The 11,206-nt window shown below is 35.2% G+C and overlaps 1 protein-coding gene across 1 annotated transcript in view; it reads left to right on the top strand.

Annotated features, from left to right (window-relative positions):
• Positions 1–11,206, top strand: part of Ptprr (protein tyrosine phosphatase, receptor type, R) — a 366,148-nt gene that overhangs the window by 107,908 nt on the left and 247,034 nt on the right. The window lies entirely within an intron of this gene.

Here is an 11,206-nt window from a genome sequence, read left to right as displayed (position 1 = left end):
CCCCCCCCCCGCCGACCCAAGGTGAACCTAACCAGTTTCCAAGCTGAAGCCCTGGGGTAGGCACTGTCTCTGGAACACATTTCATGAGGTCTAACCAATAGTGAGAGCAAGACTGCTTTCGAGTATAAATAGATTTAGTGCCAAAGCCAATATCAAGACTCATGAGAAGACCCTGGGAATTTTACATAGAACGTCGTGACAAATCCTGGTTTTTTAATGGATGGGACCTCTAGTGCATAGACCTGCTGGGCGGAATGTTTTTTTGGTTTTTACACACACATGAACCAAAACAAAATATGGCAGAGAGATTTTAGGAGCCCTGCTGCGACAGCAGGCGTCCATGCAGTAGTCCTGTGGCAACCAGAGACGAGGCATTCTCCCTGAGTTTCTCATTCAACCACACGCAGTCATTCATTTCTCCAGCTAACAGTGACTAAGTGCATACTGCGTTCCTGGGGAAATGAGTGAAAATAATGGTTGTGAAATTGCAATCCTTACAATATCTCTTTTTTAAAAAGAGTGTGATTTTTCTTTCTATGAGTGTAATAGTGGGGGTGAAATGTAGTACTTTCTTCTTCTAGCTAAGGCTGTTTAAATGTATTGGGAATGTTTTGGGCAAGGAATATATATGAGGAGTACTGAAGCTTTAATTAAGGAAAAATGTTAGTTATCATAATTACGCTGTAAGGTTCTATAGTTCTTTGGTACCTTCTGAAAAACTGGGAGTAAAAAGCTATAACTTGGTTGTTAAATTACTTGCAAACAGGTGTATGAATCCTTTTACTGCACATAAAATTCTTTAATGTTAAACTATGAGATGAATATATAGATCCTTGGTTAGTTTTATTTACATTATTGTTTAACGAAAACACTAAAACATTCATTACCAAAAAGTCTGATTTCTTATCAAGTTTATTAGTGAAATAGTAATAAAAAATATCAGTGCAGTAATTTTGAAACTAATATATAAAGGAATTTAAATATTACATTTCATATATCTTGAGTAATTATAGCTTAAAAGTTATAAATAAACTTAAAATTAAGCATATTGGAAACATACCAATTTATTGTGAATGAACATTTGGGATAAAGAAAGCAGAAGACTTTGGTTGATTAAAGATTATATCTGGAGCTCTGTCAAGGGTGTATTACCAAAGCTAAAGAAATCCATCTCTACTTTGACTTCTTAATTCACAAAAATGATAAAAGATAATATTATACAACCAATTTGAATTTAATAAGGCAATGCCTTAAAGAACTGTCTCTTTGAATTTCGGTTATAATATGTTAATTAATTGTATTTGTATTTAACATAGTGCTTTAGATAGGTATTTTATCACAGCAAATCACAAGTTTAATATTATGGTTGTCTTGCCAGTTTCATTTTGGATGCATTTTAATTTTAAACTAATTTGTGGGTCACAAGCTGTCATCAGATTAAAATTCATCACAGTTATCTAATAACATTGTTAGGACTTTTCATCATGACCCAAACAAATATAGATTTCTTGATCTAGGCTCCTGTAGATTTAGGTAATAAGAAAATGAGTGGTCAGGAGGATCAAGATCAAGGAGTCACTGACTTCTATACTTGTTGAATGTCTGCATTTATTTCTTTTATAGAGGTTCTCCTCTCAGGACAGAGGAAGACTTCATGAAGAAAGGAAATGAATTCTATTCTCTTGACTGAAAAGCAAAGTGATCTGTTTTAGTTATGTCCAGATTACTAGAAACTGATGACATCTTGGAATGCTATAGGGTTGGGACAAATTGGCCAACATGATATAAGAGTTCTAATCTATATTAGGAACTGTTACCACTGCTATCCCTAGTAATAAGGTGAAAAATTGTTTCAACTTCAGGAAACAGTTTCCAATTATTTGGTTATGGTTGCTTCTGACAGCATGAAGGGAAAAAAGTAATAATAATTCTGACCTATTCCTGATTTGTAACTGACAGCAGAGAAAATCACTGTGATATGGTTGTAATGTTTTTGAAAATAAAAATGAGTAACATACAATGCTATGTAATTGACACTACTAAGTAAGATAACCCAAAGGAATTGCTGAGCATGGAGCTTATTAGGGAAGCTTAAATTAACACAGCAGTGATTTTCATAGGTCTTCTCAACAAGAAACCTATACTTATTGCCCATCCAGTTTCTTATGTTACAGGTAAGAAAGCTAAGATCCAAAATATTAAAGTGTCGGTTTACAGCATCGTCAGGAAGAAAACCCAGGTTTCCAGAGCTGTGGCTTTATACTGTATAAAATTATATACTGGTTCTAATAGATGAGGTCACTGTTTAGTTAGATGTCAAATTCTACTTCCCTAAGTGTCTTTATTCCATCTGTGAACTGATATAATACATAACTCCAGTGACAAGAGCACATCAGAAATAGCCAGGAAGGTAAATAAATTAATTTTAATAATAGAGATGGTAAAACAATAACCATGTAGAAGATCCAAAGATAGCTTATCTTCTTTAGTATCCATTTTCTTTCTTTGCCCATGAAACATACTCCATTAGAAAAGATAGTATTATTGATAGAGTGGTACTTCAGTGGCAAAGGAGTGACTCTCTTGAGATACTTTAAAAATTCTCATGTGAAGGCTTTCTTTTTCCTGGTGAAAGTTTTGATAAGAAAAGAATGAAATCATTTTTAACCCATTACACTCCTCAAGCACTGGAAAAGGTTATTTCAGATTTCTGCATTGTCCTTACTGACATTCTTTCTGAATGGCACAAAGACTATTTTCAGTGTATCTCCTGAAGCTGTCTCTTCACTCTCAGAGAAGTACCTAGTGAATTTCCCCAGTATTTGAGAAGATGGGGCAAAGGGTTCTAATAGGTCATTTGCAGTATCACCATGCTTAAAAGAAAGAACTCCTGATATGAAAATGATATGCCATGCCTGAGATTTTAAGATGTTGCTCAGAATAAGTTTTTTTCTGTTCAAAAATCATTCAATGAGGTCTTTATAATGAACCTAGATTTTCTAGGTTCTCTCCTCTTTCTTTCATTACTACTTTGATATTAACTCTCAATGTTTGCCTTATTTTTTTTTCTTTCCAAGCATATTGATTTTTTTCTGTTCCTAGACGTATGCAGGCATATATCTTTCTCATATAATATGATTTGCTTTTTTCTTTGCTCAAAACACTCTCCAGTTATCTTCATGACTTAATTCTGCAACAACTGTAGGTCGTTTTTCAAATGTTACCTTCTTAACGGAGCTCTCACTTGATATCCTATTTTGTATGCTATCTCCTCCAGTACTCACACACTAAAACCTCTGGTACATGAGAGGTTTTTTGCCACCTAACACACATTATACTTTCCTTGTTTTTCTTATTGTGACTTACTCTCTCTATTTTAAACGGTAATCTCCTCAAAGGAACAGATTTTGGTGTGCTTTGTTTTTGGCTGTATTTATTGTAGATGATGCCCTAGCTCTGGAAACAGTGATTAGCATAAAATTTTCCAAAGAGTAAATAAATATCTTAAAAAATAAATATAACACTGTACTATTTTTTGTATCTCAGTTTTGCATTCAATTTTATGTTGACACTCATGGAAAATGCACCTAGTCAACTTTATCACTTGCAGAATAGACTTAAAATTTGTTTGTCTATAATTCCTGTTACTTCCTAGGAGCCTCACAACTCTGATAGACTTTGCTACCACTGTGAATTGAAAGGCAACGGGTACAGCTTGCATGAGACCAAGCTACTGTTCAACTCAGTGTCAACGTTCTTCAAACTGATCATCACATAGAGAACAATCCAGTGCCTTACTAGTTGGCCACATTCTTACTTGTTGGTTAAGTACCATGTACATGTAGGAATGACTATTGTGCTAGGAAAGGACTCAGAAAGCTTATTTACAAACAGGGAGTTTAAGTCATTAGACAAACCTGTCTTCTCTGGCACTTAAACACAGGGATAAACATCCTGCCTACACCCTGTAAAAATTCCGGAATGCACTATCTACATCTTTTCTTCTGTTCTTTCTCTTATATTTCTTTACCAACTGCAGTTCTCATCCTGTCCCCCTGTTACCGAACATCACTAAGGAGCTTATCATAAGATGTCTTTCCCAAATAACATTTATAGCATTTATCTAATTTGATCACTCTCTGAAATTTGAAAATTCTCTTGACTGGATTCCCATGAGCAGCTAAAACAGTATTTCCTTGTTTTTTTATTGCTCTATCTATTTCTCAATCTTTACTTGAGCTCTTTTTCTGAGTATTTTTTAATGGTTAGCACTGCATAGATATTTTTGTTGTTAAGGCTCCCCCAAAAATAATTATATTAGTACCTCATAGCAAAGCTTCCAGAGTCTATAATTCTATCTCAGATATCTCTTCTGAATTCTATTCTTATGCTTACTAGGCCTCATTGGGTATTTCACAAGAATCTTATATCCAACTGTTTACAGTCATCATCTTCCCTGTCCTTATGTGACTAACAACGTCCCCCACAATCAGTCAAGCATGGAATCATGTAGTAACTCTCCTAGACTCTTCCTTTACTGCTTTCTCTAAAACATCACCAAACTTTCCTACCACATCTCACCCACCCTCTTAGTACTGCTTTGGGATAGGTTGATATTTCACTTACAATATATTGTAATAACCTCCTATCAAGCCCAACCTTCCTAATAATGTCCAAGGTAAAATTTTGAAGACATACCTAATTTTCTGTCTTTATAAAAGGCTTTAATAAAGCTATAACCTTTTCCTTCCCTTAGAATAAAATCTGAACTCATTAGGATTGAAAAGTCTTTCATAATTAGGTCTTTCCTAACTTCATTCCTGTTTTTTATCATCATGTCCTCTCTTGGATAGTTATCATATAGGTTCATATTGCTTTTGATTTGTTATGTCTCTCATCCTTTTCACATACTATTCCACTTATCTTAAATACCTACCTCCAGCTTCTTCTTTGATAACTCTTACCACAAGTTCAGAACTTGTTCCTGCGTTGCCTACGTTAATAACCCTTCCTTTGACATCCTGCTTCATTTAAGTAACTGTCCTATATTTTCCTTTTGGGTCAAGTGTACTCCTCTATCAATAGGCTTAGCCTGTATATTGATGCTTTTTGAGAACAACAACAGAATTGTAATTTTTGACTCTGTATACCCCTTCATGAGTGTTGGTCTTATTATCAAGTATGCCATTAAGAAATGTTCAATGAATACATAGATACATTCTAGGTATGGATGCCAAAATGAATTTTGATAAATGATATCAATATAGATTATACCTCATCCTTATGACCACACTGAGAATTGCCCATACTACTGTACCCTCAATCCAATTTACTTTTGTTAGTTACAAAAAAGGGAGATGAGTCAGAGAAGTTTCCATTTAAACACAGGTTATAAATTCATGTTCCGTGAACAAGGTGCTATTTGTGGTGTACTTGTGTGTTGACCTCTTCTTATGTGAGTAGGTATTATTCTATGATTTTCTAATACTACCTCAGAATTAGGTTAATTTCTTTGTTTTAGAGAGATCATGTCATCAGATAGGAAATATAATATGACAGTTATGTATTAAGGAATAGACTCAGGACTCCTAACCTTAATCACTGATTATTATCTATCTTCTAATAGTAAATATCAGTCTTCATAGAATTGTAAAGCTCTCGTATTCCACACATTTTTCTTATGGGGAATATGCTTGCACCTGAAAAGTGAAGTTTGTTTTATGAGTTATGAATAATTCATTCTTCATGAGATAATGGAACTAAATATCAAATCTCACTCATAGCCATTAGTGTTAACTATAACTTAGGTGTTATGTTTTGCAATGTTTGTTATTAAATCTTTTTAAAGCTATTTAGTGAAATTAAATCCTCAAAAATTAGCCATTTTTCTCTTTCAAAGGGAAACTTTGAAAAATCTTCAAAGATTTTGAAAAATCTTTGTTAGCATCAAACTACAGATGCTAACACACTTAGAGGTCATTGATGTTCCTCAATGTAAAGGACTTTAATAGCTTTTAAAAAGAAATATTCAATGGTGAATTATTATTTTAAGATCAAATTTCCTAATGCTTATATACCATATAATATAACTGTAGGTGCCTGTTATTGTAATAATGTTTACACAGAAAGAAAATTAGCACATTTATATTACGAACATTAGCACATTTAATCTAAATCATTTTTAACTCATAATGAATATCTAGACTTTCCTCATAACCAAGTCTCATTTGATTTCAATATATTAAAATGATGATATCCATTAAAAATGCAGCTGCAGAACCAACAGCAAAGCAAAACTAATTGTTTACATTAAACAGCAGTCTAGATCAATGTGTTCAACTCTAGAAAATGCCGTCTGCAACGGCGACATGAATTATTGTTTTCTAGTTCAGACCTAAAGCAATGTCTACATTCTGCCTTAAATGAAAAGCATGTCCTAAGACAGTACTGAACTACTGGTTTTTTGAGAAAGAATACTTAATGAGCATAGAGTAAAGCAATGTATAGTGTGATTCACTTGTCAAAAAAAACCCAGGATATACAGAACAAGATTCTTTAGCTACTTCATCGTAATAATGGCCCAATTCCTGATTGAGACTGAGGAGAAAATGAAACAGTATACATAAGTACTCAGAGTCAGCTAACAGTACTGGGTAAATTTATTTACTGAGGAAAGATGTTCGATATGAAGTCTGCCAAATATAATGTCATGCTGAGCTGGGTTAAAAATCACAGATTTGTTAATAAAGCTTGGTTTTAAATTTTAAGCAATTTATTTTTGCCTTCTTGGTTTGAGGTAGCCTTTTTCTTCCTTCTTTTCTTTCTTTCTTTCTTTCTTTCTTTTCTTCTCTCTCTCTCTCTCTCTCTCTCTCTCTCTCTCATTTCTTTCTTCCTTTATTTCTCTTTTCAGTTTTCCCTGGAAGAAAATGCAATAATTTAAATAAAGAACAGTAAATTAAAATAAGAGTGAGAAGTGTCATATTTTAAGGTAACTTTTAGAAGGATTCTGTAGTAGTTAAGAATTAAATGGGATGAAGTATGCAAGCCTGTGTTAAGTGCTATACAGTTGTTAGGTATTGTCTGATTAGGGGTGGGAGAGTTTGGATGACAAATGGATAATTGGTGTCTTGGAGTTATTTTTCATTCTTTTTATTTCTGATCCAGTGCTGAAGAAGCACACATGTCTGGTATAGATTCTGGATTCCAACTGCTTTTGTTAAATTGGCTTTATCTGCATGGTGTCATCTACTAAAGCATAAGCCTGGAAATATGTGCAGATTTGCTGTGCATTATGAAGCTCTAAAACTACCTGTCCCCAAGTCTCTTTCCCAGTGCCTCACTTCCAAGTTCTATCTAAACATTGGTTCTAGTATCATCTCTTCAGTAAAACCCTATTTAAATGAATGTAAAATACAAAATTCTCTTGGTTTTACTTTACTTAATGGTGAGTTAAAATGTGACACAACAAATCTTCAAAGCCTAGTTCCTGTTCCACTGCTTTGTTTAGTAGGTAAACCAGGTGTGTGGTAGGAGCCTTCTCCCCTACTTGCTTCCTGTAGGGACCCACAGAAAATAAGAAGTTCAAGCATGTTGAACTTGCTCATATCACAACTCTGCGGGTCTTCTCTCTGTTGTCTGCTACACTGGCAATTCTTCTCTACTGACAAACTGATGCTGTCCCATTTAGATTTGTAGAGCACGGGGCTTCTAGAACATGGAGCTCCAGATCCATATGGAAGGATGCCCATGTCTCTGAAGACACTGGTAGAGACAACGTTGTTTCAATGTAGAGAAATAACGAGGAGGGGATTAGAAATGGGAAGAACATATATTGAGGATGTGAAAGATAGCCTCAAGTTATCACTACTCTCCTAATACCAAGGCCCACTCAGCCACACCTGATCTACCAGGTCTCTTCTCTGCTTTTATCTCAGGTGTCTGTATTATACACAGATGCAGGCTGACTCACTTAGAGATCTGCAGTCCACCAGAAAACTTAGAATTCATTTGCAGAAACTTTTCCATTCTGCTTTCTTCTTCTGTAAAAATCCAAGGACACAACTGAGCAGCTATTTCCATGCCTCTGAACATTTCATGACAGTTAAGAATCTCTCCATGGTGATGCTCACAGTTGCTCATAAGCTTGGTCCAGTGTCCAGTGGGAATGGTACTTGGCATTCCTGAGCATCTCTGTATCTCCAGAGCATCAGGATTTCCCAGCTGCTGTCCACTGATTTCTTTTGAGTATTTTCTTTCCTCAATCTTGAAATGTCTGATATTAGGAGTATTTAAGTTCTCAATTTTATTATGCTGTTTGCAACTTCTAAATCTGAGCATATGCTAAAAATACATTATGTATGCATATTCTGTGAAAATATCATAAAAGGGTTTACATGATAAAAACTGGATTTTATTGTGAAGAGACAAATGTTTGTTTACAAAATGGAAGGGAAAAATGAAGAAATATTTTCTATATTTGTATGATATGTTAATTTCCATCCAGGTGGCTTTTGTGAGATAATCATCTCACACTACAGGGTAGAAAACATGTTTTGAAATGTCATGGTATTATTTCAAAAGAATCAAAAATAGGTCATAACTCATGAAGCACAATAATGAAAGTTGAGCTCTAAAATCGACCTTCTAGGTTTGAATCCCATCTTCTGTTATGTATTGGTTCAGCTCTCTGTGTCTCCTTTACTTAGCTGTAAGGTACGTTCAATACCATGGTAACACTCTCACCAGGTGCTTTGAGGATTATTTATAAAAGCTAACGTATAATTCCTCACAGCACAAAGCCTGGAACATTGAATATATTCAATACCTATTAGCTGTTACAGTTATATTAAGATGTAAAATCTTTCATTAGTCCTATATTTTAGTGAAAAAGAAAAAATGTATAGACCCCCTATACCACCAAAACAAAAACAAAAAGCCAAATGACCGTATAAAACCAAAACAAGTATATGCTGAAAATAGGACTACTTTTTAAAAAATCACTGTAAAGCTTTCTTTAGTGAAGGATGTATATGATTATAAAATTTGCCTACTTCAATTAAAAAATACTAGCAGAAATTTTGTCTAATACATTTAAAAATGTTTATCATTGTCAATAAATTAATAAAATGCCATGCCTCATTCATACGTGGAATCCAGAAAAGTTTGATCTTGCAGAAGTAGAGCATAGAATGGTAGTTACCCGATGCAGACAAATGATAAATGATATATAATTACTGTTAGGTAAATAACATATAATTACTATTAGATAGGAAGAATTGTAAAGAGCACAGTGGGCAATGTATAGGACCAAAATGTAGATAGGTGATTGCCTGGGGCCAGTGATGAGGAGGCAGGAGTAGAAGTGGGTGGAGAATTGGGAGGAATGACTTTCCCTGAGGTTATGTGGTATCTTCTTAGAGTGATAAAGATGAAAGTGTTCAGAATTTAGTACAGGGATAGTTTTACAATTTTGTAAACAAACTAAAAACAATCCATTGGGCTCTGCTTATTAAGTGGATGAGTTGAATGATATGTGAATTATAGTCCAACAAGCCACTTTTTAAAAAACTGGAATATATAGTTGAAAAACATCCTTTAACCATCAGTGGCACTCCAGTGGTAAGCAACCTTTCTAGTGGAGTATCTATCAGTCTCAGGGCCAAGATAGACCAGGAGGGCATTTAGTATCAACAATCCCACCATCCACTCCACAAGCATCTGAATTCACAGCATCCGACAAGAGTCAACAGACCCCACTTCTCGTGGCAAACATCATTCTTAGGGGAATATGCATAAGAAAGAGGAAACGTGAAATCTTGCAATGGATTTATACGGGAAGAGCCTGATTAAAAGAAATTTTGCATTCACGAATACCTTTACTTTGTCCTTTTGGATGGAGATGTGGACATTTATACCCCTTATAGAGGTTTAGTGCAGATTGAGTGAGAGGTTGCCTTTATTTTGTGAAAAGAGAAAAGGGTCCTTGTTAAATAGAGAAGAATCAGAATGATAGTTCCATTGATAGATGCATTCTTAAACTGATCAGTTTTAGAGATGAATATATATGAAAGCTGGGGATCTGGATTTTACAGTTCTCTGCAAATGCCTTTGTATGCATTGGTAACTCTGTGTACTGCTATGGTCTGAATATTTTAGTTTGAAGATCATGTCGACATAGTTGTCTATGTGTGTGGTAAGGGTTTGCACTTCATGAAATCAGAGTTCCCACATGTGCACCCTGGAGACCAAGCATTTGCTTCCTCCTTGGATTAATTTCTGCTGTCTGCTATCAATTCCCACCATCCCAGGAAACCTGAAGCAAAGGTGCCTCTGGCCCTCAATCTCTGACCCTGTAGCATCAGTTCTCACAGGGACAGCCCTCCCCCAACACTTCATATCTTGATATTTGCCCTTCAGGTCAATGTTCTCAACCTCAGTCTCCATCTCCAACTCTCTCTTCCCCATCCCCAATTAAAGTTTAGTTCCTGCTTTGCATTCTGGAAGCAACCTCTTCTCAACTAGCTTTATTTTAGAAAGGGTAGAACGCAATGATCTACTCTATGTAATAATAGCTATTAATTATATGATCCTTCTTCATTGAATTTTCATGTTTTAAAAGAGTCACTAAGGGGCTGGGGATTTAGCTCAGTGGCATAACGCCTGCCTGGCAAATGCAAGGTCGTGAATTCAATCCCCACTACCAAAAAAAAATTAAAAATAAAAGACTCACTAAGGAACAGAGCCTTAGCTTAGTGACATAAATTTCTGATGGTAGACAAAGAGACCGGGACAGGGTGAGATGCATGTGTGGGATTATAGAACCTTTCATGTGCCTCTCACATATGTAAATGCAGACAAGGGAGAGAAGGGCAAGAATTTCTCCCAGAGGCTGACTGTGGCCTTCTTTCTGCACCCTCTCTTCTCTGAACGCTTGGGCGTTTATATCCCTATAGTGTCGTTACTCTGTCAAGATGTGAATTTTTCTTGTGTTCTATAGTTTCATTTTTCTGTGTTTTAATATTCTTAACCTGTTATGAAAATTAGTCTTAAAACAGAGAATTTGTCTTGAAATTAGAGCCCACATTTTCAGGCAGCTGGAGAACTCTGCTGTAAAAACAATGGAGATAGTTTCTAACTATAACTATAAATAGTTATATTTTAACCTGTTGACATAACAATGGCTGACATACAAAAACTGGCTTCTCCA

The sequence above is a fragment of the Chinchilla lanigera genome, unplaced genomic scaffold (assembly GCF_000276665.1).
Source record: "Chinchilla lanigera isolate Chin_1 unplaced genomic scaffold, ChiLan1.0 scaffold00004, whole genome shotgun sequence".
NCBI classification, from domain to species: domain Eukaryota; kingdom Metazoa; phylum Chordata; class Mammalia; order Rodentia; family Chinchillidae; genus Chinchilla; species Chinchilla lanigera.
The sequence above is the reverse complement of the archived record's forward strand: the minus strand, read 5'-3'. Positions and strand labels throughout refer to the sequence as shown.